Raw genomic sequence first — 25,633 nt, 5'->3', positions numbered from 1 at the left:
TTGTAAATGCACTGTTGTCCAGAATCCATGCATTCCATAGATAGATATATCATTTTCAATAGTCTGCAAAGCTCAGCAGCGACACAGATATAACATATTAGTGCACACAATAGCGCCAACAACAAGCTACAAAACCCTCTCCAACAAATGCTCAGGCTCTCAGTTCATATTTCTTGAGGCCCCTTTCAATTCCTGGATAAAAAAAATGTAGGAAGGAGTCCTTGAGGAGGACGTAGGGTCCGAGACTTACTTCATTCTTCCTGGTACCTCCTGCCCCCCTGGCATGACCTGGATAAGGTCTGATCGCGCTGCCCTGCCCTGGGAAAGGGGAAGCCATTAACAGTCCCGTGAGAAGGACACATTCAAATAGGAAACCATACAGAATAAACACAGCGTGAGCTCACCGTCGCGTTCCCATGACCCAAAATGACTGGATGTGTATGAGTGTGTATGTGCGTGGGTGTGTATGTTCAGTGTCAGCCAGATAACCAGGAGTGTCGTGTTGTTGACCCAGCCAACTCCCTGCATGAGTTTAGACTACAGCTAGTACCTCCCATAGAAATAAGCATGCAGGAGATTTAAACTGTGGGATTCTAAACGAAGGCATCCACAGCAGCCAGACCATTTTAAAAAATTTTGGAAATTAATCATCAGATCTTATTGAAAATTTAAACTAGATTGCTTTTGCCGGCACATACAAAACACAAAAACAGACGTGTTTTCAGGAAATTGAGAGGCTTCTTTTCGATACTTAAAGTACTTTTACTTCAAAAACGAATGTGGATGTCAAAAGTGTGATTAAATTAAAGGGCAATTAGGTTTTTGTTCTGAGAAACTTGTGCACTTGAAACACAGCGCAGTCACTCTACAGAGACTCAATAGTAAGAGTTAGGGCTGCAAAATTATTTTCATCATCCATTTATCTGGCAAATATTTTCTTGAGTATTTGATTAAAGGTACAGTATGTACGATTTATAGTGGTGTGGTTGCAGATTGCAACCAACTGAGTACCTTTCCGCTCACTCCTCCCTTTCCAAGACTGCGGTAACGTGAGCAGCGGAGTGCAACACCGTGATAACGTGGTTCGCCTTGCACAGAGGCCATGCATACCATAATAACACTACTTTAGGAGCAATAGTCAGACAGCACTTTTGCACTCTGAGGCTCACGTTACCGCAGTTCCACAAGCATGTCGGAGAACTACGGTGGCCTTCAGGTACCGTAAAAGTGCAAAAGGCTCTCTCTAGAGCCAGTGTTTGGTTTGTTCATTCTGGGCTACTGTAGAAACATGGCGGAGCAACATGGCGGACTCCGTGAAGAGGACCCGCTCCCTATGTAGATATGAAGGGCTCATTCTAAGCTAACGAAAACACAACGATCGTAAGTTTCAGGTGATTATACACTAAAGAAAACGTAGTTATGAATATTATATTCCATTTCTGCTAATATAACCCCCGAAATGTTACACACTGTTCCTTTAATTGTTTGATCTATAAAAATAAAAAGTGAAAAATGGTCATTGCAATATCACAGAGTCCAAGTTGATGCCTTCAAATAGCTTTTTTTGGCCGACCAACAGTCTTAAATCCAAGGATATTCTGTTTACTGTCACATATAAAAAAAAACTAGCAACGAATGATTCCATTTAAGAAGCTAAAACCAGAGAATTTGGGGTATTTATTGCCTTTTCTTTTTCTTGTTCCACTAATTGATAAATAAAGTGATTCAGCAACTATTGTAAACAAGCCTTTTCTGGTCAAAATCAAAGCATTTTTGTCATTCCCTTCATTATTTCACTTTTACAAGGTTTGTATTTTTGTCAAATCTGTTCTCAGCTCCAGATGTGAGATTAAAGTAATCTTCCTCTGAGTCATCCACTGCCCACTGAGAGGCAGTAGAGTTCCAGTGTTAGGCACATCGCCCATGCAATCCTAAGTGCTGTCTATGCCTGGAGCCAAGCATATCATAAACACTTTCAATATTTCTTGATATACTGCAGGCAAAACCACATTACATCAAGCGCCAAATTCACCTTAATAAAACACACGATACCAAAGGCTGCTGATATATCACCGCAATATTCCGAGCCTACATTCACACCGCATAAAAGGAACATTTCTATCAAAATACAAACACACACTTTGTCCACTCGTGGTTTGATTTACGGCCACGCCTTGGAACAATAACAGGTTGCTGTTCATTATTCCGTGAAGATTTACTATGTGAACAATTTCAGCTTGAGGAGCTGGAGTGGCGTCATTTCACTTGGTGATGAGCCAGGGCACTTAGGCGGAGGTTGCCAACATCATGTCACCCCGCTCCCTCTGCTCGTGAATGGGCAATCAGAGCGAGCTTTGAACTACTCACACAGGTCACATCCTCAGCCGGGCGACCTGAGAGTTGTATATATTATGTATACATAAGTAAATGTGTGGCTTGACAAAAGTGTGTGTGGGGGAGAGTGTCGAGACCTAAGGGGTTGGGGGTTGTTCAAGGAGGCTTTGATTATGCTAGAATTAAGACTAAGGTTGAAAGACAAGGGTGGGTTTGCGTCTTTGGATACAAAAAAGGTAAAGACGTACTACTAAATACAGACAAAATGCAACTAAATGAATAGTTGAGGGTACTCTCATATTAAAATAATGTTGAGATGTCTACAAGCTGATCCAAAGCAGGGTTCTATATTATATGATTAATAAGCGGAATAATCTTTTACAATGGCTTTATTTAATTCCTGCCAGCAATCCAAATACAGCGTAGGCACAGACAGATTGATAGAGGGTTTACAGGCTCAGTGATGGATATAATAGCATGTTTATCTTTATAGGCCTGATGTTCATGCATGTGTGTGTGTGTGTGTGTGTGTGTGTGTGTGTGTGTATGCGCATGTACCCATATTTCTGCCTGTGTGTCAGAGCTTCTTTATATGTGTGTGCATGTATTGTGTGTATATATCAAGGGGGATGGGGGTTGTCACTGAAAGCATGGTGCAGATTAAAAAGGGGGAGTGTGCAAAGGAGTAATGACAAGAAAGAGGGAGCCGAGGGTTCCCAAGGCAACCTGCTGCTCCCTGGCCCTTGCGAGCTGGCGTGGGGGGCCCTGTCTCATCTTGTGTTGTGCCTGAGCACCTGCACACTGTTTGCACAGGCAACAGTGATTATTTTGATGATCTCTTGGCTCGCCAGAAGCCCACATCGCGGGCCATATCCACTGATCTAACATCTCCCTCTAGATGTCATTCATTTATTCAGCTGGAAATGTGTTGAGGAAATGCTATATAACAAGAAAGGACCCAGCCCAGGAGTAAAGAAACAATCAGACCCCTGAATCCACACAGAGCCGGGGCGGTTGCGACATGCTTGGCGTAGCCTTAAGCGATGGATCCCCAGTGATGTGTTGCAGCCTAATTTCTACACTCTCTATCAAAGTAGGGAATCTCAGTGGGAGCTGTGCTGGATGGATTTGAGTCGATGACATGTTGGCGGAGGATATGAAAGCATCGACGAGCATTTGACGGGTCACAGTATAAAAGTGGAGCAAAAATCAAACTCTTGAATATTAGGCCACTGAATCGCTTGCTGTGTGTTTCTGTGTTGGTGTAAAAGGGCAATAACAGCACAACCGCCCCTGGAGTATCATATCAAACTATTTAGAAATCATAAACAGCCCATAAATAGCAATTATACTGCAGGACTGAAGGGAAAAATGGCTGCACTGGGGTTTAGAAGAAGACAAGTGCTCTTTGAATGGTTAGTAGGAAACAGCTGAGTCAGAGTCTTACAAAGTTATTACCATATGACAAAGCCTATTGTACAGTTATTTAGCTTTTGAAACTACTAAAATGGCCTTGGACTGTTTTAGGCCACTTAGGAGCAGCGGAAACAAGTTGAAAACACAACACTGACAAATTATCAAGTTCTAAATCAACGTATTCTCATAAAACTGTTCGTATGATATCTCATGAAAAAGTTATTCCTCCTTTTTTGTTTGTTTTCCTACAAATGTCCAGCAACACGTGTCATTTTCCGCTTGTTACATGCATACAGTCTTTTCAAAATAAACTTCCGTCTTCACAGGAAACAACTTCCTTAGGTTTAGGCAACAAAACTATTTAGTTAGGTTTAGGAAAAGATCGTGGTTTGGGTTAAAATAACTAAATAAGAAAGTGGCGTCCGTAAGAACGTAACTTATGAGACAAATAAATCAACGTTGACTTCTGGTTTCACATAGGACACGAACACCAGTCGCCTGGGCGAAAGTCTGGTGTTTTTTGACCCACCCGTCCACCCTGACCACCTCCCTATGCGCCGTTTATATTTCCTGGACGATTCATGATTATGTGAATTACACACAAATTGATTTTGTGGGATACACAAGAATTATAGTGCATTACTTTTCATAGGTACGAACAGTGTATGAGACCAGCCTGTCTAAATTGATATGGCTAACTTAATAGGAAACAGTTTTTTTATTTATACATAAATAAAAAGCAACATTAGCATTAATTGTGAGTTGTGCTGGAAACAACGCTGATGAGAGCGGTTAGAGTGAATCAAAACAGTAAAGAGACTGGCTGGAAATCCAAAACAAATATGAGCTGTAAGAAGCTAAAACCTTCCGTAGAGCTGAAGTGAACGGCAGAGTTAGCTAATAACTCTTAGTGAATTTGTCACTGCAAAGGATGCCTTTTAACCATAGACTGTATATAAGAAGTGGACGTAGTCACTGTGATATCACCTATTGGTTTGTGGACTGCCGTTTTGAAGCCTCAAGTTTGGCATTTTGGTCTTCGCCATCTCGGTTATTTGCAACCAGAAGTGACACGAAAGGGGGAAGCTAAGTACAACCGAATGCTGAATAAGACTTTTTTAGGCAACCAAAAAGATTATAATTCACTTTCATGAACTGAAAACACTGTGAAAGGGTTAAAATTGTAAAACAAAAACACGGACAACTCCCAGACCGGAAAACGATGTGGTAGCAACCTGTCAATCACAAGGTAGCCACGCCCTAAAGCATACCCTGCTTTATGGTCTATTTGACTCTAAATGGGACCATAATTTACTAAATCAACATCATGCTGTATTGATGAAGACTTGAAACTAGTGATTGAGACCATAAACTCATGTTTACAATGTTTACTGAGGTAATAAATAAAGTGAGAAGTAGGCTCATTTTCTCATAGACTTCTATACAATCAGACTTCTTTTTGCAACCAGAGGAGTCGCCCCCTGCTGGCTATTAGAAAGAATACAAGTTTAAAGCACTTTTGCATTGGCTTCACTTTTCAGACCCAGAGTTATCCACTGCTTTTAACATACTAACTAACACATAGTAAGGTGATCTATTGTTAATATAAAAATATGAATCATAGCATCTCTAATTCATATTTAGAGTAAGGTGCATTGGCCTGTTCAAAACAATGATGATTACTAGCTGAAACAACAACAAGCTACCGTCTACACACACACACACACACACGCACACACAATCACACACACGTTACCCCTCCTGAAGACCTTTGCATTTCCTGTTAGTCCCAATAATGCAAGAACAAGCAGCTCTACTTCCTGGTTCTCAGGCTCAGGCTCAGGAAGGAACCGCAGTCTGGTCACACGGTGCTCACCGCTTCCCCCTTTACCTCCACCGCACCCACCCTCTCTCCATTCTTCACACCTCTCTCTCTCTTTCTCCCGGTTTTTCTCTCTCATTCTCTCGATCTCTCTTATGTCATTGACTTTTTCCTCGCTCCTCTCACCTTTGTCTCCCTTCACCTCCCACACAGCGGGCCCACACAGATTCTCACTGTGGAAATAAAACTATACCTCTTGCAGGCGAACACAAACAAACACGCTACGTTTTCTCACTGGAGGCAGGATGTTCCCCAGATCGAAGGATATTTTTACATGTCACTGGCATGGCATGACAGCAAAAAACACAGCTTCTATATTTACAGGCTGTGTTTATCTCCTGGTGTGGAAAAAGGATGTGGAAGTTGTATTTAAAAAGACAGCGGTGGAGAATTTGGAAGAGGAAGGGACCAGGGGAGAGAGAGAGATAATGAGAGGGAATATAGAGAAGGAGAAAAGAACGCAGGCAGTCAATTTCCAATGTGCTGTTGTGGTGAAGTGCAGGGAAAGTGATCTACTGTACACTCGCCTCCTAAAAATGGCCACTCAACACCCCAAAACTCTGTTATAAATCATTAATTCGGGCCTCCAGAGCACCATACGGAGACTTGCTGATGCAGTTCCAGAACAAGTGCCGACAAAGTAGCGCACTGCGCAGTTATGTGTCCCCACAGACGTGTTATAGCATCATTGTCTGGCTGTGAGCGCCGTGCTCTTTGCTCGTGCTCCCCGTGGCGTGTCCCATTAGTGGGCTCTATCAGGCCACAACTCATTCCCGGCACGAGCCAAAATACTGCATTATTAATCAGCCTTGCTTGTTTACCCTGTGTGATCAACCTTCAAAGCAACCAGTATGATATGGCCACACGCGTTCACCCGGGCGTCCACGCGTTCATTCTGCACGTACACGCACGCACACTTTATTTACTCTCCACTATAATACCCCCAGGCCCGAAGCCCTGTGGGAAAAAAAATTGGCGCTCTGGTTACGGGCAACAATGGTGGCATTTAATATGGGTCATGGTTACTAGGCAACCACAAGCCGAGTGGACTGGTGTTGGATTACTGATCGTTTCATAATTAATTACGGATTATGAATAATTGATTGAGAAGTGTTGGGTAATTTACAGTCGTGTGTAAATGGGAGCCACTCCACTGCCTTACCCTCAGTGTGTGTGTGTGTGCGTACACATGCAGATTATATTCATTTATGCACACAGCTATCATCTCTAGTGGTGTGAATAGTGGATGATATTTATAGGAAAGAAATGCTATTTTTTATGTTTCCATGCAGACATCTCTCAGTCTAATAATACGAATATCATTATGCAGAAATTTCTTATTTTTTCTCATTTCCTTATACTGTGTTATTTCCAGTGATAATGAAAATACTGAACTGATACTGTCACCTGCATTTTGTGGTTTATTTCCACAACCAAAGTCCAAATTACATGGGTCAGGAGGAAAATTCACCCAGTTTCTCTCTCTCTTTTTCTGTCTTTTTCTTTCCTTATATGACACAAAGTTATAACAGGACCCTGTGGTTCTGGATGTTGGCATAGAAGCATCGATGATTGGCTGGTGAGAGGGGCTTAGAGAAGTGTGTGTGTGCTAACAGATAGAGAGGGAGTTAGAAAGAGAGGCAAAAGAAGAGAGGAGGATGTAGGTGAGAGGTAGATATAAATGGTGCGTAGGAGTTTGAGTGGGCCGTAGAGAGAGGGAGAGAGAGGGAGGGATGGAGCTGAAAGCAGATCTGAAAAGGACGAGCCAGGAGAGAAAGCTCTATTCCTTATTTCGAGCTGAATCGAACCAGCAAGACTAGCTTCTAAACACACTCGCAAATCCATATTTGCATCGGTGACCAGGGATTGAGAAATAACTTCAACATGTCTTACACTCGAAACACATTTTGCACGCATGCATGATTGAAAGTACTTTCTATCATGGCATCAGTGATTAACCTTGCATAATTTACAGTACGATGCTGTTCTGGGGGTGACCAGTAGGGGTCAATGACCATCACAAAGTCCTCTAGTAAAATGTAACAGCCACTGTGGGTGTACAGGTTGCAGGAGGTGAAGGATCATGGCCTTGAGGAAAGCATAGATGGATGGATGGATGGATGGAGTCTGGGGTGAGGGAGCAAAGTGCAGAGAGACATTAAAGTGAAAAAGAAAATACACTGATGTGCAATTGTACAATTTTTCAAGTTGTCTATCCTCTAGCACTACAATCCGTTACTATGGAAACACAGAGATATGTCAAAAATATGTTTTGACATTGGCATTGTGGGTGAAGAGAATGGTATGAGGCTCACAAAGAAACTGAAAAGGGAATTAAAAAAGTTGCATATCCATACTCTTATACAACTCCACTTCAGTAAATTCTATGTTTTCACTAACATCATGAATTGAGATGATTTTTACACCATTCAGTTTAACCATTATGAAAAAACAGGGCAGTTTATGTTATTTTCCTAAAAAGATGATAGTGTATATGATGTTTTGACATGACAGATGTGATATTTAAGCATAATAAGCTATGGAACAGTAAAGCTGTTTATGTCATGACATTGAAACAGCATAAAATAGTGTTCAGGAAGAGTCTAAAAGATTGAACAAATTAATAGAAATGCAGAAAAGGAGAAGAAAGAAAGAAAGAAAGAGAGAGAGAGAGAGAGAGAGAGGGGAGGAAGTAACGGAAAGAAATGGACACCAGTATGTGTGGTATGAGCGGGAGATGCATAAAAGGAGGGAGGGAAAGACAGAGCGGCGGCTGTCAATAGAAAATAAAGGAGGGAGGTGAAAGGAACGGTGGACTACTGCGGTGTCATTTTCCTCCTTCGACTCCCGCCATCACTCCTTTAAAACCCCTCTCTCTCCTGGCCTCATACAAACACATGCACACTAAATAATGTGCTGAGTTGGTGATTGTAAAGATAGTACACACCTCTATGACCTATAAGATGGCGTGGCTGAGGAAAAAAAAGTTGCAAGACTCAGACACGCCAGCCCCTATCAAGTTTTATCATTAAGGTGTACATTTGTGTGTACGGCTGATGGTCTACAGGGAGGAGGAACACAATGCTGAAAGGGCCGGCTGGTGAAAACATCTGCAGGTGACCTTTTCATCATGCAAAGTGCGGCAGAGTGCAACATAGATGGACAACATTTGAGACAACTGCTGTTGTTAACAAATGGGACCAGCAGGAATCTGACTTTTTCAGGAATTGTACAGAATAGACGGTCTGTAAGACAATAGAATACACAGAAAAGTCAGAGAAGGTCTAAAGTTAATAACTAACTTAAGATGTTTCTCAACTGTGTATAAAAAATGACGCAGAGGTTTCTGGAAACCAACTTTGAGTAAGAAGCAGGAAACTCCGAGACATCCAGGCACTCGTCTCTTTAAGACAATGGACATTGTCGGCATAGCAATAATAAGAACAACTCCTCTAAATTAAATGATAAAATAAGTTTTTCTAGAACAACACACCGAAACGTTTTCTGATCCCTTATTGATAGGATCATTTCTCTGTGCCTTTCAAAACCTTCACAAATTTTTTTAAAAATGAATCTGTTATAGGATATGACAACGCTATGGTTAAGGTTTAGTTAGGTTTATTTACACAAACGACTCGGTTAGGTTTAGGGGAAAAAATCATGGTTTGGGTTACAATACTTTGTTAAGGTTAGGGGACCTTCATCGTCATGTGGTACAGAATGATCATGGTCAAGCTTTAAGAAAAACAACGTTGTCTGTCGGTTGGAAACGGGAAACGAAGAGCGGTCTCCCTCGTTAAAGTCTGATGTTTTGTTGACTCATCCATCCACCCTGACCTCCTTCCTACGCAGACTTTGTCGCTCTATAACAGCATCACCTGACTTCCTTCTCTGCTCATGATTACTACAGCCACTAGAAGGTTTTGTCACTCGAACGTTAACGTGTAGTTTTGGGGCACTTTCTCAAGAACAACAAGAAACAAAGCAAACTGATGAATAAAAAAGGGAGCATGTAAAGGGAGAATAAGACAGGTCCTAGGATTGACCCTTGAGGAATTTCACAGCTCAGAAGAGCATAATCAGACACTTAATCAGAGATAGAAACAAATAATTGGTGATTTTATACTGTATATAGGAAGAAAGCGACAGTATAGCCGTGATTCCATTCACATATTTGTATGCGCATTTTGAAATATTGCATTAGGAAAGCTGTATTAAAACAGCAAAAATCGCTAAAACCTCCTCAATTGCGAAAAATAATGCTTTTACACTCACTTGAGGTGGTTTGTGCCTTTGTCAAAAAAGAGTCGATGCGCTAAATGGGATATGTAAATGCATTTGCCAAATAAATTCTGACGTAGTGAACATTTAACTCACATGACTGATCAACTGTTTTCACTGTCGTGCCTTCTCTGATATTCCTATAACCTGCAAATGCTTGTCTTCGTCTCCGGACAACATGAAACATGGCCAATACTAGCTACAAATTCCTGCAGACCTCTCTCCATTTTTCTCTCGTAGATGGTTAAATGGCCAAGCCGACTGGTTTTGTTTCCAGTTCGCAACCTCTTACTTCTTCAACTCTGTTCACTGGAGGATTACAGCCATGCGTAGCCTATAGCGCCGCCTTCTGATCAAATTTGCATTTCTTTTTCTGCAACATTTCAAAAGGTCGTGAGGTGACAATTGAATGGAAACATGGCCACGGAGTTGAAAGATGTCTCAGTAGCAGGAAATGACCCTCCCCTGCTAACACAGTGTTTGCGAGTAAAACTCTTACGGTCATACCAAATGACAGAGTGGATGTGTCAGTGAAAGGCGTACATTGCTGCAAAACAGCAGGCGCACAAACAAATAATAATAAATCAAGATTCACCTTTAGAAATAAAAAAAAACAATGAAGGGAGAGATCAACTGATCTAAGAAAATACTCTGATAGCTGAACGCAGTCAGGGGGTCATTTGTGGTGAAAAGCAACTGCAGGGGGAAGAAAAATGTTAGTAGTGAGGTGCAGCAGATATAGTCCATGTGGGTATTTACCAAGCAGTAGTAAAGCTGCCAAGGGTCAAAGTACAGACATAAAATGGCTTGACAGCACCACCGATAAACTGCAGGCCTGCTGTCCTGTCTTGTGTGTGTTTGTTTATTAGCAAGGATTTGAATCTGAGCTAATGGGCTAATAGAGTATACAGCGTGGACAGCCAATCCATCACCATGATGGCTGTTCTAAATACAAAGATTAGGTAACATGTCTGTTAGGTAACATTCAGGAACTGAGTCTGAAGTGTCACTGAGGTGTGAGTTTTACACACGTTTCGACATTCACACAAGTTCATGCTTTTTTTTTGTTTAAAGCCGTTAGAGATGTTCTAATTTGACGTGGGAGCATTCTACATAAAGTCGAGGAGAAGGATGGCTCCGCCTTTACCACAGAGTGGCTGTGTTTATCTCTAATGGGCAGGCTTGCTAAGTGCATGTGTGTGTGAGAGTGTGTGTGTACAATGACACTGACATCCTCCATCCTCATCTGCCTTTACAACCTATTAATTAGAGCGCTGCTATCACAGAGCCTGTGGCAAACTGTCTGTCGCTCACTCTCCCTATCTCGGACAAATAATCTCTCTCTTTCGATCTGTCTCCCTTTGAATCAACGAAGATGGCTTTCTCTTTCATTTGAGTGACCCGACCCTCCGTGTCTTTCACTTTTCATTCTCTCAGACAGTCATATTTATCCACAAAGGTGTACATTCATAAAGGAATGTGTGACCCTGGCAGTTTGACGTCTTTCTATTCCTTTTTTTCTGTCTGTCTGTCTTTCTTTCTCACAAAGGTTGAGAGTTAACCACATGACTACTACAGGTTTGCTGCAAAGTCAGGAAGGATATACCTGAATAAACATGCACTGTGTGTATATGTGGGTGTGTGCTTGTGTGTGTGAGTGAGCAACACAGCCCATACACTCCTGCAATAGGTAGTCCTCTTCTCATTAGAGTTGTGTGTGCATATCTATACATACAGCGTGAGGGACTGTTGCTACTCGCATGCATTCTGTATGTTTCGGAGTGTATGTCCACGTGTGTTTGCGTGTGACAGGTTGTAATTTAGCAAAGGGAACATAGAGGCTCACGGAGGGGCAGGACTCAGGGGAGCCATCAGGCTGAACCCGCTGTTCCCGGGACGTGCCCTGGGAAGAGACCCGATGTCACTCGGATAAAAACAACACACACGCCCTGTCAAACAGCGGGGAGGATGGATGGATGCTGAGAGGACAGGGGAGCGATAAAAAAAGACGGAAAACAGAATAACGACCGACAGAGTTTAATGGACAAAGACGGAAGACAAAGAGAGAGATGAATAGATTGACAAAAAAAAAAGGAAACGAGACGTGGAGAGATAGGAAGAGATGGAGAAAGACAAATAAAAAGCAACCTATGCTCCTCTGGAAATAACACGTCATGACTTGGCGGAGTATGGCAGAGATTCTGTAATGTTTAATACCTCACACTTAAACCTCTGCTGGACTCCCCAGTGGATGGCTAATGGCTAACAGATAATGGTTTGAAGAAATCAAATCAGTGTTAATCTTCAAAAGCCATGTAGACAACACAAGTCAAATATCCTCTCTGTATTTGTGGACAGAGAAGCATGTCTTGTTTTCACAAATGCAGCCCCTCTCCCCTTCTAAACAATTCTGCATGGTTTTAAAGTAGAAGCACAGCGGCAGCAGTCCAACAAGTACAAAAGGCAGACTTAACTGACAGCTGTGTTGGATAACGCGAGCGCTCAAGAAGAGTCAATTGGCTGCTGTCACTCGCACATCTCTATTTATCACCGATGAGTCCCACCATAAACATAAAGGCAACATCTGTGGAACATCCACCCTTCATGTTGAGCTGCAAAGATTTATGAGAGACATATTGAGAGTTCAGACAGATTCCTATTATCATTGGAAGCTGGGCAACAGGGATTGAGATATATTTTGTGCAGCTATTATACATGTGTGGACAGCAGGCTGTAATTCAGTTTTAAAACACAGTGTTTTGTGCACTGCTGCTCTGCATGAGTCTTTGCCCCCCACTGCATCCCAATTACAGAGACTTCCTAATGGATATCCTCTTGTCTCTGCTCTCTGATCCTCTACTGCTCCTCAGGGATGATGCCCTGTTTGTCTGCGTGCACATGTGTGTATGTATGTGTATGTTGCATTACGATACTATATGTATGCAGTGTAATTGGATAGGACTCTGTTTTATACAAGCATCCTCAGGGCTGTTTATTGCAGGTTGCACCGTATGACCTGGCGAACTGGTTACTCCAAGTGATATTTGACCCTTTGCAGTGGTCCGTCAAGTGAGCCACCTCATGTACTGCTGGTCAACCACAACATGCAAAAGGCATAAGCAGGCATGTGTCATTTTAGTGGAATACATCAACTCATTATTTATCCTTCTATCATTTTCAAATGACATACACTGGGATCTTTAAAATACTATATTCTAACTATACAATACTATATTTTACTATACTTTATTATAGTATACTATAATATACCTTAATATATCATACTGTACTATACTATATAACACTATACTATGATATTCTATACTATACTTCACCATACTATTCAATACCATGCCTTAATGTATTGTACTATACTATACTGTATCATACTACTATACCATAATATACTACTATACAATACATGAATATACTATATTATACTATACTTTTTATGCTGTATTGTATGATTTGACCAAACTTCATACAGTATATAATTATTAGTGATTATAGTGATTAGTGATTAGTTCCCCTCTGTTCTGATGATACTGTCCCTTTTTGTAATAAAGCCAATCTGGCACTTTTTTATTATGTCAAATCAAAATAAAATATTAATTTATTTATAGAAAGTGACTGAGAGCAAAGCCTGATTTTCTTTGCAGAAGACTTGCTTTCAGATTTTCTGCAGGCAGAAGACTGAGGATGAAATCACTGGCAGTGATAGTATCAATTTAGTCTTTTGATTTTATCCCCCATAATAAAATTGTACTTTTTTTTGGCCCCCCATGATTAAATTTGAGAAATCTGTATCCTTTCATTCTTTCGTAAATCATATAATTTGATATCTTTGAAGCCGGCTGTTGTATTTAAGTTGACGCTCATTACCTCTACACTACTAAATCTCCGTCAGTGAGGAAAAAACACCCTGTTTTCTGTGCCACTATGCTGGGACTTCCAGGAAAAGTGTTCAAAGCCTTTTCCTTTTCTCAGGGATCAAACAACGAAGGGATATTTACTGCTTTGTTTGGTACTGGGGCAGAGGATCGCATCATTGGATACAGAAGGGAAACCAGAAACACTTTACTCAGAGTCATAAACAAAAAGATGTGTGACAGGAACATAGCAAATAGCCTTTGTTTTTTGGCCTTAGCTCTAGATGAGTGTTTGATGATTTTATGAATTAATCCATACAGTATATTTACTGATTTATAAGGCATGTTCAGCCATCAGATTTCTAGGCCATCTCCTGGATGCTTTTATTACATCCCATAAATGGGGCATCTTGTTTTTACCCCATACATTTCAAAGATTCCTGCCTGACCTCTTTGTATGGTGGCCGACTAAACACGCACTATAAAAACACAATCAAGGAAAGGAACAATAAAAAAGCTATTTAGTCGTGTTCCAATGTTAAAAGGAGCATATGGCAGTGACTGTTTAATGGATGACTATGAGTACAAATCACTGATAAAACATCTAATAAAATCCATTATGAGAAGCAGAGACCAGCAGAAACAGTTGTTTTATGGCGCAGTTAAAGCACACCTGTGTGTTTTTCCAGGTAGCAATTAAAGCCTAGAGTGATCACTGCAGTTGGTTCGGCCATGCAATGTTATATTATTATTGTGACAGACATGACAGGTGTTTCATTATGTCTGCCTCACTGGTCATTATTTGACTGAACAAGTGATGGTCACAAACAATAAAGCAATGGAAAGGAGAAACAATGTGCTTGTGTGTGTTTTAGATGCTCTGTTTCAGTTAATATTCAGATATTATCAATCCTAAGTTTTAATATCAGCAGATATACAATATTGTAATTAGAGGGTAGACTAACAACTTTGAAAAGATGAGAAAATTACATTTAAAATCAAAGAAGGATAATTATTATACTGATTGAAACTTGCTGTACTTCAGAAATACATGGTCTCATTCTAAATTAGCATATATGGGATATTCATGATGTCTTCATGTGCATATACAGTACATACTGTATATATGAGCATATCATTAATAGATCAGTGTGTTGTAACTCTAGCAGTTAATTTTTAAACAGGTACAGTATAAACATATATTTCCTGTGGAGTCATACAAGGAAGCCATTTGGGTCCACTTCTGTTTTCTGTTTATACCGATGGGTTACCATGAATGGTAAAAATAAAATACTGGCAAAGCTGTATTATGCAGATTACTCATTTCTGTTCTATCACATCAGTGGATTTACAGGAGAATTAAATTACTAAACTACAGCGCATTACTGAATTGGTGAATAACCACACTGATCTTGAATCTTAGAGCCAATCTTTAAAAGAAAAAAAAAGTGATTTAATTAGTAATTGTAAATTCCTTTCATTTAAATTTGTATTATACCAGTAAGAAATAAAAACAAATTATTGACTGCAAAACTAGATAATCTTTGACCTGGTTTGACCTCACTGATAAAACCGTAAGATGGGAAGAGACATTTTTAAGGAGCCCTCATTTGTGTGTATATGTCACGTGTCTGTGTGTAACAGCAAGTAATGGGGAAAAAAAGAAAAACATGCCGGTTTAAATAACATGAAATTATGTAGGTTTATCTTTTTAGTTTGCTGTTTTGTTTAATGTATAAATGTTGTATCAATAATGTGAAAATAAAAAAGACACTTTTTGTAGTATTTATCACAGGATCATTTATATGTTTATATGGGTCACCTGGGCTTTACCCCATTCACAAACTAATTTAGGCAAAAACTAATAATTCCAAGTACAACACCTTTAGTTAGGTGCTTTTTTAAATACCTCTTTCTATGTTATAAATTTATACTCCAGGAAAACTAGTAATCATAATACAGTCCCTACACACATTAATGGGGATCATAAACAAAGTAATGCAGGAGTCTCTGGGCTACTGTATGTGTTTCAGTATGTGGAGCATATTTCATAGTTTGATCTTCCATTTTATTGAGTTGTGGGGCAATATTACATACAATTGTGTATCACTTTCAGAAACATCAAACCTTTCTGTGGTCGCTGCTATCTGATTAAAACATGTCATCATGCTAGAGATGGGGAATAGCTAAACCGTGGTAGAGTCATCCTATCTTTCATTTTCTATTTTATGATTGTTTATTTTTGTTTAGTCACCCAAAGTGTCCACCCTATCTCGGTCAGGTCCTCCTTGTTCTTTTGGCGTGGCCTGTAAAGTCTATAATGTTCTGGCAACAGTTGGGGAGCTTGGCTGCTGCGGCCATCTCCTCATCCAGATGAATAGTGGCCGTTCCAACGAGCAGTTGTAGGGCGTCTGGGCCCCAGGCCCCGGGCCCCAGCTGCTATCTCAGCTTCACAGTCGGTCTGCTGAGTGTGAATATTCATTTAGCTGGCCAGATAATGATAGGCTCACCAATGTTTGTGTTGCTGCCTCAGGGGTTTATATGGGGGCTGAGGGGCCCATTCAAACACATGAGGTTCAGTTTATTGCCAGCAAACAGTGTAACATGTTTTTAGTATACGTCTCTTATGAGGAATACATGATTGTGTCATACATATTGTTTCAATAATATCATTAAATAATAGCACATCATAACGGATAGGATATTGGCCCATAATAACTGTAAATTTTCTCGGTGCCCCTGGGATGTGGTCTAAAGGAAAGTGAGAACGAAAACACGGATTGCCAGGCATGCCTGTTATGATTACGTTAGCCTAAATTCTCCGGGGAAAGTTAACCACAGAATTTCACCCAAACCGTGGCGGCGGGACCTGGCTGGCCTGACAGGAACCAGAATAAGTAGCTCTGGGCCTTTGTTGGCCCACATGAGGCTTCATGATCCTGCAGGCCTGGATGGCACAGGGATGTTGAACAGCCTCAGCACCCTGCTCTACTGAACCACGTAATTCCTGCCAGTTGGAGGCTTATAGAGACACTCTGCTCCCTGGGAAGACTCCTTTCACAGCTACAACACTGACAAATCACTATTTTCATGGCTTGACTTCCCCTCCAGAGCCGGGGCTTTTGCCCCCATGGTATACTTAGGGAGAGGGTTAATTCCCGGGTGTCTTTTGCCCAATGCTGTTAATAAAATTGGGACCTCTGACTGGGCGGGAAAAGACTCTATTTTTGGGGATAGGCGTAGGACCAGATGGTCAAATGCCCACAATTTGCTTTCCTCTGTAAATTAGGTTGGATGAAATCAAGGCAGCTGCTGGAGAACCGTGGGGGATTAGGAAGTTGACATGGTTTGATTCAAATCAGAAACCAGGGACACACCATTTTTCAGAAAAACTCTAGGAAAATTAAACTAAAAAAAATACAAAGAAAATCAAGCAGGTCTGGCGTTACAGTATGTAATCCCTCCGCAATCTCTCACTGAGTCTAATAATTCCTCTACATGACAGCTTTGCAGACGGCTCCTTAGGCCTTATACACCATCTTTTGGATAATTCATTCTGCCTGTTTAGGTGAACATACCGCAGAGAGCAAGTGCGGTATCTTCTTTCCTTTCCAGTGGTCTCCTTTTCGGTCCCTCCTCCCCTCGCTCACGGGGGCGCTCGTGGCGGTAGAACGGATCCTCCAGGTGATCGAGTTTTTCAGCCAAAGCACCTTGAATAATTAAACACGTGGTGGGCGAGCCTGCTCAAGTTTCGCGGTTGATTCAGATTACCATGTGTATACAAACAGATGGACGCGCGTACGTAAGCACACGCAAACTCACACATACTCTCCTCTGCGTAAAGTACACACACACACACACACACAAACACACTTCCCAGTATAGCCAGGCTCTTGGCTATGCAGCTTTGTGGGAGGCTATCTCACACCATTATCTGGCTGTATGGGCCGGCTCCCTCCCTCACTATCTGCTGTACAATCAACTGTGGCTTCAAAACAACTTAATCCCTCCGACTGGCACACTGCGCTGTGTTGTTGCTATGCCGGCTAGATGTCCTGCACCAGGGTACAATTTCACACCATTGTATCCCACTCAGTCCGGTAGTTATGTTTATCCTTAAGGGTATTATGGAAATGCATTTTTTTTTCCTATGAATGACCAGCAGCACTTCACTGATGATTTAAACATACTTCCTTCATGCTGTGGACACTCTAGATTTATGGTGCCAAGCACAGGAACTGGGAGTCTTTTGTTTATCAATTTCGGGTCATGGCTCCAAAGGCTTAAGCAAAGCCTTTGTATGCCTTAAACATGGCTGCCTACAGTGTGTGGAAATGTTTTATGGAGTGTAAAATGTAAAAGGAAGTGTAGTGTTAGGGTCACTGTTACTGTGACACTAGACAACATTTAAGCTTGTTGCCCTTCACAACCAAGCAATGACAACTCTTGACCCGGATATGTATGTCAACAAGCTGTGAGCAGTTCAACCAAAGAGTTCCCTTCTTCATTTTGTTACTTCTTGGGGTCCTGAAGAGGTTAAACTCCCCAGTATTACTAGAAAAAATTATTAGTGAAAACTCCTTTTCTTCTTTTTTCCCCTATCTTATTAATGATCTTGGACCTCATTAGATTTATCAATCCCTTGAGCATCCCAAATGCTGTAAATCTTCTGCTATGACATGTCACATCATCAGTAGTGGAAGAAGTATTCATATTCTTCACTTCAGTAAAAGCAGTATAAAACACTCCAGTTGAAGTAAAAGTTCTGCATTCAAAATACTGCTCAAGTAAAGTTAAGTATAACAAAAAAAGTACTCATTATACAGCATGGCCATTTATAGGATTTGGTATCATGGGATTAGTTTGCAGAATGCAACAAATTGAACTATGGTGGCCGACGCGAAAATGTGAATGACCCTCTCAAGAGCCAATTGTTGTAAGAGTAGCGTAGGTCATTTGGAGCAGAGCAAGGGGTGTAGAGTGTGTGTGCACGTGGGAAGTGAGTGGTGAAGCAAGAGAGAGAGAGGCAGCGACGGGAGCGAGTAACGTTATAGCCCAACCCAAAACAGTGTTTGGTTTATCCGTTCTGGGCTACTGTAGAAACATGGTGGACTCCGTGAAGAGGACCCACTCCCTATGTCGATATAAACCGCTCATTCTAAGGTAACAAAAACCCAACGATTCTTAGTTTCAGGTGATTATACACTAATGAAAACATAGTTATGAATATTATATTCCATTTCTGCCAATAGATCCCTCAAAAAGTCACGCACTGTTCCTTTAACATGCAGTAATCTAGAGAGAGAGAGAGAGAGAGAGAGGAGGGAGACCAATCTACTTAACATACTGCTAGATTGTTTAATCTATAATATTGCATCATATGATACCAGATGATATATGCTTTCTATGAAAAAACTCAATCTGCAAAATAACCAGTCCCTGCAGCAGTCAATAAATGTAGTAGTGGAGTAAAAAGTGCATTGTTAAGTATAAAAGTAGAGGTATAAAATAGTATAAAATTGAATGGCCAAACCACTCTAAAATATTAAGTATCAACGTGAAAACAAAACACAGAAAATAAATAATTTCTTCTGAATTCTTCACATGGACATTTGCGATCTTTCCCTAAAACCTCCCTAAAACACTCCCTGCTGTGCCACATGGCAGCCCTTGCTGGCATCCCCCCTCTGGGCTGCGATACCGGGTGATGTCACGCACCTGGCCAGCCTCCGCTGCCACTGTGACACCCGATCGTGTTTGGCATGGCCTTGGCGCTGTTCATGGATGTTGGTACAAGTGTAATGTGACAGCTCGTTCCTTTCACATGGCATCCGACTGATGTCGTCTCTACGCACGCCGATAGGCTTATGCTACTCAGTTACAGCGCTCTTCACTTGCCAAGACACGGGAAAGGCAGATCCATTTGGATCACTTCTGTCAATTGAGTTGGATCAGGTGTGCATTTTGTGGATACCAGTGGCTGTCTGGCGCATACATGGCTTTGAGGACACTGCGAGAGGCTCGTTCATCACTTTAATTCACACGGCAAATGTACTGAAACATTTTCAGAATGTCAAGTTCCAATTCTAGGAGCATAACAATACAGTTAGTTCAAGGTTCACTCATGCTATTTTTAACAAAGCTAGAAGTAAACACTGACTATACAGTAAAACATTCCTTATTCATTACGCCTTAAGTCTACAATGTGCAAGCACTGTGTTTTCATGTTCCAAGCAGTGGGCAATCTCCAAGTCTAAAAAGTGAAAAGAAAGTGAAAGAAGTCTGATTGTATAGAAGTTTATGAGAAAAAGAGCCTACTTCTCACTTGATTTATTACCTCAGTAAACATTGTAAACATGAGTTTATGGTCTCAATCGCTAGTTTCAAGTCTTCTTCAATACAGCATGATGTTCATTTAGTAAATTATGGTCCCATTTAGAGTCAAATAGACCATAAAGTATGGTATGCTTTAGGGCGTGGCTACCATGTGATTGACAGGTTGCCAACCCCTGCGGTGTCCGGTTTAACCCTTGTGTTTTCAGGTCATGAGAGTTAATTATAACCTTTTTGGTTGCCTAAAAATATCTTATTCAGCGTTCAGTCGTGCTAAGCTCCACCCTCTCGTGTCACTTCGTGTTGCAAAGAACCAAGATACCGATGGCCAAAATACAGAACTCGAGGCTTCAAAATGGCAGTCCACAAACCAAAGGGTGACGTCAAGATGACTACGTCCACTTCTTATATACAGTCTATGGTTTCAAGCAAACATGGACAAAAAGTCCTAGAAGTGCTCGGAATCATGTAAAGCTTGAACATGTACAGCTGCATGAAAACTAAGCAAACTTTATCTACGAAGATGAAGATTCGGTCAAAAGCTACAGAACTAAAGCTAAGCTGAATGGACCTTGAGTTGAGATCTTGTTTTACCAACTGCAGTTTCCAGGGTGAAGAATCAACTGTCTAGCTCAATATACTTGCTTTGATATGCAAATAATAGAATATCTACATAAAAACAGAACTGAAGAATGAAAATGCCCTCATATAGATAAAAAGCAAATGTCTGAACTTGGCTGGAGAAAAATTCAAACATTTTTAGCAGACTACGAACTCCAAATTAAACATCTCTAACAAACTGATATCTGGAAATGGACATTTTCATTAGGTTTTAACATTTCCAGGCAGCAGTTGAGACCTCTGACAGCCCGACATGTTAATGAATGACGTCAATTGCACCCACTGGCATGTTTAATGCCCGCAAATAAATTACTTTTCCAAAGTCATAACTGGTCAGATTTAGTCTATATTGCCATATGCATGCGTACGATATGCCACAGTATATTGCTACATCCTTATCCGACACCATAACTTACTGGTGATTTAATTTTCCAGACCTGTGCACACTCCGTTGCTGCCACACAGACAGGATGACAGAGCGGAGCTGTTTACACCTGGTGAGGAAACAACCATTGGCTTGAGTGTTGCGATGGGTACGGGAGAGCCTCTGGGCTCCCACCACCTGCTCCATTTCTCACATTCTGTCACACCTTAGGGGACATATCTCATCCGGTCCACAACCCAATTACTCCACGACACGTTTAACTGCCATCAAACGCTGCACAGCGGGGGTGCAAGGGAGCTGCACGGAGCCCGAGCTGTTGCCATGGCCACTGTCACTCAGCAGATTTCCAAGGATGGAAAGAGATAGAGAGAGCTCTCTGATTGGCTGTTGTAATATTTTGACCAACAGAGACAGGGCCAGTACTCACAACAATCACAGACACTGTTGTTATGCAATTGAACAACTAGAATATGCACATTTGTGAATACTGGCTGGTCTTACTTGTTCAATTGGAAGCATGTCAGCAAAAGTGGTTGGAGGCAAATTGTAGTATCTCTCCCTCTTTTGCATATCAGATTAACCATGAATTAACACCATGTGTTCCCTCATATGATCTGTGAAAGTATAAGTAAAGCAACTAAAAGGGAGAATTTTTATGTTAGAACACAAAACAATTCACTGACAGAATTGATTTTTATCTGTGATTGAGAAAAATTGACGTACTGGAGGCTATTTCCTCTTAAAGAGCTTAACGTGCAATGCTGTCACCAGGGTGACGAGGTCCTGGTAAGTATAAAGGAAAAAACACCTGAGCTCCACTAAAAAGAGGATACAGGGGAAACGGTATGCAGTGACAAAGAGGAAGAGGGACTAAAACGTCCCCAGCACTTGGTACCACACATAGTGAGCTTTTCCACTTGACCAACAATCAGATATGTATGTCAAAAAACAGCTGATAAGATACCTACTTGTCTCCTTGTTTTTTACCGGGCTGATAACCAGATAAAAACATTTAATTTTACCACCACTTGTTACCGCAACTGAAAAGTGTTCTCTGGGCTTGCCTATGTGAAGACATTTTCAAAATCGGTCAAACCGTTTGGCCGAAAAGTGAGTTTTTCTTATCATACTATAGCTAGTCTTTGGGCACATGGCACTACTGTTTTTGCAATAAACTCCATTATATTTTAGGAAAAAACAGTAGTCCCATGTCCCCAAATACTAGATATAGTATGACAAGTAAATGGCTGTATCTCAGAAACTAGAAGGAGCACAATCAAGTATTTGGTATTTATGAACTGAATATTTTATATGGAAAACATTTAATAAACACAATGTTAGCATTTTTCTTAATTTTTTTAAAAATCCTAATTTTGACTATTAATAAAAGTGTGATTTTTCATGTGATCTAAAAATTTCAAAGTTTTACTGTTAGATACTTGCCAAAAGTATGTCCATACCAAATTACAAGACTTTTGACCAATCTGAACAAATGTTGTGGCGTTATTTCTTATCATAATGAATATAGTCTTTGGGCACAAATGGGTTTAAATGTAAATTTCAAATAAATGTGACACAGAGCATTTGGGAAATAAAAAATAAACTTTCACAGTTCAGGAGGTGTCTGTGTGGCCTAATGGTCTATATTTGCAATGTCGCCTGGTTCAATTTTAGCTTTTAATCGTTATATGTAGGCAGAATGCCCAAAAAATCATCTTAAAAGATTTTTTTCAGTCTTGATAAAGTGTTGTCAAAGCATGTGTTTTAGGTACCCGTCTTTAGAGCTGATCAATATTACAATTATGAGTAACGTGAGAAAAAAACAATGAATAATCCTGTCTAGATATAGGGCTAGGCAATATGACGATATATATAATCCAAATCATATAAAAATGTCTCGTATATATTTTTCTATAGGGATATAGGCTAGACCTATATTTATTTATTTTTTCTCTATAATTTCACTCAAAACTGTTATATTCATTTTGCACTGAAGTTCTTAAAATGAGCAAATAATCCATACATTTAAATTGTCAAGTATTTAATTCACAAAGGAGAATACAAAAATAGGCTTTACCATGTGGTTATTTCATAGACTATTTTTTTTAATTGAATTACCAAAAAACCTGTTTTATCATGATAAGGAAGCTGGTTAATAATTAATAATCGACTTATGGAGAAGGGGTGGGATTAAATAAATTTATACTTCTTCTCACTCCTTTTGGAATATGTAAATCAAGGCATCAACTGTTTGATAATTTATTTTTCTTATGCTTTTCATTGTATGTAAATACTACTTGTTTCTGACTGTCCACATGTTGGTAAGATCATTCTTTTTCTTTATTTTTTCTTTAATTTTTTTGTATTCTACATGTTCGAAATAAATTTTGAAATTAAATGAAATGAAATTAAATACATATCGTTATCGAGATATGAAATTACCTAAATCATGGTAGAAGATTTTGCCCATATCTCCCAGCCCTATATGTCTAGAGCTATGGTGTGATATTGATCCAGATCCTGTCAAGGTGTGGATGTAGTTCCTGTGTAATAGTGATGAAGTCATGTCTTCCTATTTGCTTGTTTTTCATCGTGGTGACAACATCGCCAACGGGAACAGGACCTGACTAACAGTCTCATTTCCCCTGAGCTCTGTTTCCTCTTACTCAGTGCCTTTTGGACCATGAGAGCAAGACACACACCTTCCTTGTTAATGCGTAAGAAAGTACACGCCAACTCTTCCAACAACCTGTATTTGTATTGGCGTCCATGTGACTGAAGAAAGCAGCTCTAATGGTCACAAATAAATGTCACAGTCTGTCCTTCCCTCTATCTTGGGAGTTTTTGGGCATCAAAGCAGAGGAAACTCAGCGGCGCTCCATCATCGAGGAGAGCTAATGTGGAACGGAACCCGGCGCCTGAGTCTTTTAGCCATCGGACTCAGAGATACTGTACAAGAAGAGGAGGGTGGGGGGGGGTTACTAATGGGGACCAGAGGTCTGTGGTCTACGTGATGCTGGCCAGAGAGACCAGACGGCCGATGAGTGACCTGGAAGGAGGAGGAGGGATGAGGGGGGTCATTAAGGAGCTGCTCCGGCTCTAATCATAGAATAACACTCCTTCTTTTATCTACCTTCAGCTCCATCTCACCATGAGAAAAACCAAAAGAGTGTAATCCTAGCCCTGGTACAGAAGTTCACTGATGAGACCCGACGAGGAAACATCTGCAAACCATCCACTTGGAATGAGTCTCAAAATGAGGGGAGCTTGCCCAAAAAGAGGAGGATTAATTGGATTATTTCGAGGAGTAGTTGCTTGTTTTAGTCATTTGGTGAATCATTATTTATATTGTGCAAGAAAGGCATGGCTGCAATGCATCATCTCATAAAGTAAATCCCAATCCTGCTTGCCAGGAGTATGTATAAAGCATAATGTCACTTGGACACTGAGTAGAAGTTTGGCTAGAAGCTGGCTGTAAATCTACAAAAAAAATCACACACTGTCTGTCGAAAATAACTAAGTAACTTTTTGCAGTGTGTTGTCGTTTGGGCGTTAGCAAATAAAGTGACAGCATAGCAGATTAGCACCAAGAAAGCTACAATAAATATACAGTGGAATACAACGCACTGATGTCGTCTGAAAACACACATCCTGATGTGTGAATAGGCTCAATCGGATAATTTGCTTTGACATTTTCATTCGTGAATGGCGAGTAGATCCAACGCAGATCTTAAACTGATTAAAATGGGCCCGGGGAGGGAGCGAGGAGGGCATTAGTTAAGAAAACAGAGGCGAGGGCCCGAGAGCGACAGGGGTCTGGCTTATCGGCGCAGTGAGCCGGGGCACTCTTAATTCATTCTGAATTAGCCGAGTCGTGTGTGCTGAAATAATCATCCCCTTGTTTATTTGCTCAGGCCTTGGCACAAGCCTTTATCTAGCTGGCTAGGAGTCGCACCTCCCTCCCTCCCTCCTCCTCCTCCCCCGCTCTGCCTCCCCTCTCCTCCGCTCTGTCTTTAAAACTCAGTCAGGGTGATTTACCAGGAAACACAGGACAGAGGGTCACTGGAACCTGTCTGACAAAACCACCACTTTGTTTTCTGTAAGCTTTGGCGCTCCATCAGCAGCTGGAGAACATGACCGGGCTGAGTAACTGACAAAGCCCTGCAGGGAAAACCTGCCTGTCAGGCCGGTGTTTTTAATAGCATTAAAAGAGAGGAACTCCCCGCAGAAAGTCACACCTCAGACGGCATTACTTGGCCTTGGCATGACAGGCAAATAAGGCCGTGATTGAAATGTAGTTATTACTCGGTGCGTGAAGTGACAGCGTGTAAACTGCAGTGAAGCATTAATTGGCACTGCAGCGGCTGAACTGTTAGACATAATAATACAATAACACAAAGACACATGTTCCAAGTTTGACAACCTGTCGCACACTTTTTAGCAATATATAGATAAGCCCTCAATCATTATTTGTGACACATTTTCATTAGACATAACTACAGATTGTCTGCA

At 40.8% G+C, this 25,633-nt stretch overlaps 1 long non-coding RNA gene across 6 annotated transcripts in view; it reads right to left on the bottom strand.

Moving 5' to 3' along the window:
- The window catches only part of LOC119477247, a 95,304-nt gene that overhangs the window by 14,844 nt on the left and 54,827 nt on the right, over window positions 1-25,633 (bottom strand). Inside the window, exons 4-5 of one of the 6 annotated variants that reach the window (XR_005204209.1) lie at window positions 17,361-17,492; window positions 15,605-16,243 (exon numbers count right to left, since the gene is read on the bottom strand). The exons of 4 other annotated variants lie outside the window; for them this stretch is intronic. This is a non-coding gene — a long non-coding RNA (uncharacterized LOC119477247). Of the gene's footprint in view, window positions 1-76; window positions 319-15,604; window positions 16,244-17,360; window positions 17,493-25,633 lie in introns of those variants that run through there. One more of the 6 variants, XR_005204211.1, reaches the window with a different exon arrangement.

The sequence above is a fragment of the Sebastes umbrosus genome, chromosome 18 (genome assembly GCF_015220745.1).
Source record: "Sebastes umbrosus isolate fSebUmb1 chromosome 18, fSebUmb1.pri, whole genome shotgun sequence".
Lineage (NCBI taxonomy): Eukaryota > Metazoa > Chordata > Actinopteri > Perciformes > Sebastidae > Sebastes > Sebastes umbrosus.
The sequence above is the reverse complement of the archived record's forward strand: the minus strand, read 5'-3'. Positions and strand labels throughout refer to the sequence as shown.